Source organism: Artemia sp. Qi Xiang Cuo, unplaced genomic scaffold (genome assembly GCF_049724085.1).
Source record: "Artemia sp. Qi Xiang Cuo unplaced genomic scaffold, ASM4972408v1 HiC_scaffold_22, whole genome shotgun sequence".
NCBI lineage: Eukaryota > Metazoa > Arthropoda > Branchiopoda > Anostraca > Artemiidae > Artemia > Artemia sp. Qi Xiang Cuo.
In genome coordinates, this window is record NW_028297431.1 from 3,885,496 (window position 1) to 3,892,569 (window position 7,074).

Here is a 7,074-nt window from a genome sequence, read left to right on the forward strand (position 1 = left end):
CTGGAAAACATCTAGCAAATCTTCAACCCCTTTTCGGAGCGCCCAAATGTGCAAATATATAGCCAAAATTTTATTTTATTATATAATCTAAAGTATTGTATAAACGTGTTCTAAAATAAACGTGTTCTATAAATGTGTCTAAAATATTGTATATAACGTGTTCTCCCTGGGGATTCCATACCCGTATATGGAGTCCACGTTGAACTGACAGCACCGGTGTTCTCCCCAGGGACCCTATGCCCATATATGGACTCCCCGTACGAGTACTAGCGTCCTCTCTACTCGGGTCTCCATGCATAATGTGTTTGGTACAATTATTCTGCATATTAGATAGATAGATAAATAAGGGTATTTTAAAGCCAAATATACGGCCATGAACACAGTAAAATAACATAAATGAAAGGTACAAATAACATCAACTTTGATCAGCGATCATCATAAAACACTACATTAACCTGATAATAGTAGCCTACTTAATATTTGGAAAAACGGTCATTGAAAAAAAAATATTTAACATTTGGAAAAAAAACTTAAATGAAACATTACATTTACTTTATACTTTTTTTTTTTTTTTTTTTTTTTTTTTAGTTAACAAAATTTCCAGATACCTCGCTATTCTTCTGTAATTTTTTAGTGGCCATATACCCACAAAGAATTGTTTTATGACTTCAAACTATCCAAATACTTACCCTCCCCCCCCCCTATGTGCCAATATATAGCCCAAATTATGTATTTCCCATATATTCTGTCACTTGTCTTTGTCTTGTCTCGTGCTAAGCTGAAAAAACTAACAAAAACTGGTGTGATCTCGAAATCTACACAGCGTAGACTTTAGTGAGTGGCGCATAATACACAAGTACCAAGATTCCTTCCCCCTACATATATTACAAATAAAACTCAAATAAAATTCTCAAATATGGAAAGCCTTATTTTCCACGGGGGAGGGGGAGATTTTCCGTGGGGGGGGTGTATATCTGGGGGCTAAACGCCTAGAACCTTTCAAACAGTAGGCTTTACGAAAAATGCGATTCTATCCCACTTTCTAGGACTACAATGAGAGAAAAGTTGCCGAAGATCGTCCTTTTTGGCTGACCGTCAAGGGTTAAATGGAAAGCAGGTCGTCTGCGGTTGTGGTGGGAGGATGTCATAAAGAAAGATTTAGGGGAAATGGGAACTTCCTGGGAGGGTATAAAGAGGGAGGCTTTGAATAGATTGGGATAGAGGAGGAGCGTGCATAGCTGTGTTGGCCTCATGTGGCTTGGTGCTACGGTGAGGTGTTAGTAGTAGTAGTAGTAGTAGTAGTAGTAGTAGTAATGCATTCTGTGACGCCTCATTTATCTATGTAGCTATGAAACTGGTTTTCTTTGATGTTACATTTAGTGTTCTGGATTGTAGGGGAGTACCTGCCCAAATTTGGGTGCTACACAGGGATTTGCGGTGCTATAGTAAAAAACTGACTATAATAGTACTACATTGTTACATATAATAAATTAATTCTAAAATAGCACTTTGGTGCTACAGGTGGCAACCCTGACTGTAAGTTGTCAAAGAACTTGTCAAAGGGTAAACCAGTTTGTTTTAGTCACTGTTTTAAAAGATTTAACCGATACTTATTTTAATTCTATTTATAAATAGAAAAGTCATGCGATCTAATAAATAATCTTAAATAACAAATAAATAAATAATCTTTCTTATCAAATGAATGAAAACTACCAGCCTGAAGTAATAGCCCATCGCCCTGGCCATCGCCCTACGTTCAGTGTTGCCAAATTTTGAAGAAAACATCCCTCGCCGATCGCCCAAACTTTCAAATTGATTACAGTGTTGCCAAATTTTGTTTCCTTTAGCCTAAAGTACTATTAAAAATACTTTAACACAATTGACTCACAGCGGAGGAGATTCTAAGGGGTCAGACACTAATTTTTGGGACTAAACCTTATCTGCTTGACTAGTAGCTCATTTTAAAGCCCATTTATCGCTGATTCATAATATATGCGTCCTACCGCGTTTAAAAGTCTTGAATTTAATTTAGTTCCCAAATAAAGTTTTTTTTATGAAATTCAAAATCCTTGTCTTACAAAAAAGCGGGCGATGGCGTTGCTTTGCCTTGCTTTGGCTTATTATGTTCTATACAGTGTTTTTATAAAATGAAAAACAATTTACCATAACATTACCATAAAATTCAATATTTCCTTCATTGCTACAACTCTTTGTGAATTTTTCATTTAACCAGGGCTATTTTCTTATCGCCCTAGTCTTAAAATTCCAGCCATAAGGTCAAAGAATGAGAAAAAGGTTCCTATTCTTCTCAAAACGTGGAGTGCTATCATCAGACAGACGAGACGTTTCAAATGAGCTGTCACTCGCCACAAATCAGAGCACAATCACAATTGACTCACAGCAGAGGAGATTCTAAGGGGTCAAACACTACTTTTTGGGACTTAGCCATATCTACTTGACTAGTAGCTCATTTTAAAGACATTTTTTTGCTGATTCATAATATATACGTCTTACCGCGTTTAAAAGTCTTGAATTCAATTTAGTTCCCAAATAAAGTTTTTTTTTTATGAAATTCAAAATCCTTGTCTTACAAAATTGCGGGCGATGGCGTTGCTTTGCCTTGCTTTGGCTGATTGTGTCCTATACAGTTTTTTTTATGAAATGAAAAACAATTTACCATAACATTACCATAAAATTCAATATTTCCTTCATTGCTAAAACTCTTTGTGACTTTTTCATTTAACCAGGGCGATTTTCTTATCGCCTTAGTCTTAAAATTCCAGCCATAAGGTCAAAGAATGAGAAAAAGGTTCCTATTCTTCTCAAAACGTGGAGTGCTATCATGAGACCGATGAGACGTTTCAAAGGAGCTGTCACTCGCCACAAGTCGGAGCACAATCACAATTGACTCACAGCAGAGGATATTCTAAGGGGTCAAACACTACTTTTTGCGACTAAACCTTATCTGCTTGACTAGTAGCTCACTTTAAAGCCCATTTTTTGCTGATTCATAATATATGCGTCTTACCGCGTCTAAAATTCTTGAATTTAATTTAGTTCCCAAATAAAGTTTTTTTTATGAAATTCAAAATCCTTGTCTTACAAAAAAGCGGGCGATGGCCTTGCTTTGCCTTGCTTTGGCTTATTATGTCCTATACAGTGTTTTTATGAAGTGAAAAACAATTTACCATAACATTACCATAACATTCAACATTTTCGTCATTGCTACAACTCTTTGTGACTTTTTCATTTAACCAGGGCGATTTTCTTATCGGCCTAGTCTAAAAATTCCAGCCATAAGGTCAAAGAATGAGAAAAATGTTCCTATTCTTCTCAAAATGTGGAGTGCTATCATCAGACAGACGAGACGTTTCAAATGAGCTGTCAATCGCCACAAATCGGAGCACAATCACAATTGACTCAAAGCAGAGGAGATTCTAAGGGGTCAGACCCTACTTTTTGGGACTAAACCTTATCTGCTTGACTAGTGGTTGCTTTTAAAGCCCATTTTTCGCTGATTCATAATATATACGTCTTACCGCGTTTAAAAGTCTTGAATTCAATTTAGTTCCCAAATAAAGTTTTTTTTTATGAAATTCAAAATCCTTGTCTTACAAAAAAGCGGGCGATGGCGTAGCTTTGCCTTGCTTTGGCTTATTGTGTTCTATACAGTGTTTTTCTGAAGTGAAACAAACTCGGTAACAACTTGTATATACAACTTTATCTGATCGTATTGGCTTAAGCTCTTTTTGAACGCACTATTTAATAGGAATAATTTTCTTATCGTCCTTGTTTTAAACTTTCAATTCATTGAAGTGGAACTGAGAAAAAGGCTCCTATTCAAATCCAAGCGTAGAGTGCCATCATCGGACGGATGAGAAGTATCAAATGAGCTGTCACTCGCCATAAATCGGAGCACAATCACGATTGACTCACAGCAGAGGAGATTCTAAGGGGTGCGACACTACTTTTTGGGACTAAACCTTATCTGCTTGACTAGTTGCTCATTTTAAAGCCCATTTTTCGCTGATTCATAATATATACGTCTTACCGCGTTTAAAATTCTTGAATTCAGTTTAGTTCCCAAATAAAGTTTTTTTTATTAAATTTAAAATCCTTGTCTTACAAAAAAGCGGGCGATGGCGTTGCTTTGCCTTGCTTTGGCTTATTATGTCCTATACAGTGTTTTTATGAAGTGAAAAACAATAGGCCTTAGATAATGTGAGATTAATCGTATAGGAGGAAAACTACCCCTTCCTTACCCCCTTCCTTATCCACCTCAAGGTCATAGAAATTTTGGAGGGTACTCATTTGATCCTGAATCAGTGCTACATAGCAATTTTCTTTCACTAAGTTGTTTTTTTTAAACGCGTTTATTAACTTTTGGTTACTTTGGGCTGTGGTTTGCTTTTTACTTTGTTTTAGCTAGCGCTGCAACCATGACTCCTGTTTTTGTTATTGCAATTTTTCAGCCGTAATACTGCAAGCAGTAATGTGAGATTAATCGTATAGGAGGAAAACTGCCCCTTCCTTATCCCCATCTTCACCTGAAGGTCACAGAAACTTTGGAGGGTGCTCATTCGATCAGAAAATGAGAGTCCTTTTATTATAAGTGGAAAGCGATTGGAGACCAACCAGACGCAGGTAGTATTTTTGGTGAGGGGAAGAGGGTAAACGCCGGTTCCCACCTATTTTGTACTTTCTTTTCGATTGGTAGACTTTATGTCTGCACAATTTTGCGTCTTTTAAGAAATTATCTGTTGACACAATGCCCAAAACCCAAAATCTGCTTGTGTTTTGTACAAGTGTCAAATTTCATAATTGTAAATAGATATGATAGCTGAATTCCCATGCCATAGAGCTATGACAATAATTATCAATTCCACAGGGACGAGGACAAGGAAGCCGCAAAGGTTTTTACTAGGTTGCTATTTAAAAGACAAAACTTAAAGGATAACTATCATATTGATATTTTAACTCACGAAATCAAACGCTTCGGAACAGACTTAAGGAGTTTCAGAAAGTTTTATCACAGAATATATTATATATGATATGAATACAGTAGCTTTTCTTGTGCGAGAAGCCAAAAATAAGAGCCACATAATCGTGCTAGCAACAGTTCCAATTAGGATGTATTTTTTCAATAGACAGTGAAAAACGATTGACAAAAAACTCTGAATATTTTGTTCATATATGCAGTGACCATCAACAGCAGATATATGAGTTTTATGGGATGCGAGTTTTTGTCATTGTTTTTTTACTGTCTAATAAGTGGATTTATGCCTATTAGAACTGTTATTTGTACGTCATTTAAGGCAGTGTGGTCTTGGAAAATACCAACATATACGCGTCAAGAAGAGTTTTAAATGATCCTTTTAATGTTTTTTATCCTCCTTACCACCATATTGATAAATAATCAATACTTCCAGGTTTTTTAATGACGGCACAAAAAACAAGCAACCAATTAGTTGCCGAATATATTTGGATGAATAAACTAAACGATTCACAAAGTGAGATACAATATTCATTGGTAGCTTTTATTCAGCATCAAAACACTCTGATCTCGTCTGGTCATTATCTGACAATAGCCCGAACACATTCACGAATACAGTCACAGTAACCGCCCAATTACTTGAAAGGGGACAAGGAAACTTACGCCTGAAGGCATAGATCTGTGTGTAAGTTTCGAACGAATTGGGCTTACCAGGGTCATTTGCACCGAGGTATCGTTTCTATAGAAGCTATAGTAATTAGAAATATCATGTAGAATTTGCTTGAAGGTATATACTTTGCGTACGTGCCCATACCAAACAGGTTGGTCATAATCTGTTCTGCTTCAATTTTTTTCTGGCAAGATTAACTGAATTTATAATTCATCACATACAAGTTTTTTTTTTGGGTTAAGTCCGTGTTGGAAAAACCGGTGTATCTTTTTTATAAGCTATATTCAACTTTCATATTTGATTCTCAATCAGTTTTGAAATTAGTAAGAGAATTTAATTCAAAGAGAATAGTTTTTATTTTCAAGTATATTAGTAGAGTAAAAAAAATGAGGGGTGCTTTTACATTATTGGAGATTAATGATGGAGCTAACAACAGTGACGTAATTACTTCTTTAGTTTACGAGATTTGCGAATTTTTTTTGCGAAGAGGTATTAGTGTAAAAGTATTGAGATGGTTAAGAATGCCTCACGGGGTAATTAAAGAATGGGGTGCTTACATCAGATACTTAATAGATTTGACGATTACAAGAGACATTGCTAGAGTCAAATATATTTGGTGTTGGTGATATTATGACCCTCCAAGTCCCCTGGGGAAAGGGCTGCATAGTGTATCGGTATCGGACGTATTATTTTTGGGCGTATTGCTATCGCAGGTATCTATACAGATTTTTAGTAGCTCTTATAAAAGATATTACTCATATATAGGTTCTTCCTATAAATTCAACCATCAGCAACTTCGATTTTAAATTTTACTGGCTTAAATTCCAATCTGCTTAAACTCGTAAAAAAAAAAAAGCCAGTCCTGGATAGAGCCTAAGCTATCTATATTTTAAATACGATGCATAAAAAATAACACAATTTGGTGTGTTTGATATTTATTCAGAATATTACTTAGGGTGCCGTTCCCCCCTCCCCAAAACAAAGGCTCACGTAGGATAAAAGAAAAAAAAAATTGTTTGTCTTTTTTAATTATGAACGTCACGATTTTAAAACTTATAGCCTTAAATTTCAATCTGCTTAACCTCTTAAAAAAGAACGCCAGTCCTATATGGAGACTAAGTTATCTATATTTTAAATACGATGCATACAAAAATAACACAATTTTGACTATTAGGTCCATTTGATATTAATTTTCAATACGATGAATAAAAAAACACAATTTTGACTATTAGGTCCGTTTGATATTTATTCATAATATTAATGGGGGGGCCATTCCCCCTCCCCAAAACCAAAGCTGACGTAGGATAAAAATTTCTTATTTCTTTTTCAATTATAAACATCACGATTTTAAAACTTATAGGCTTAAATTTCAATCTGCTTAAAGTCGTAAAAAAACGACAGTCCTAGATAG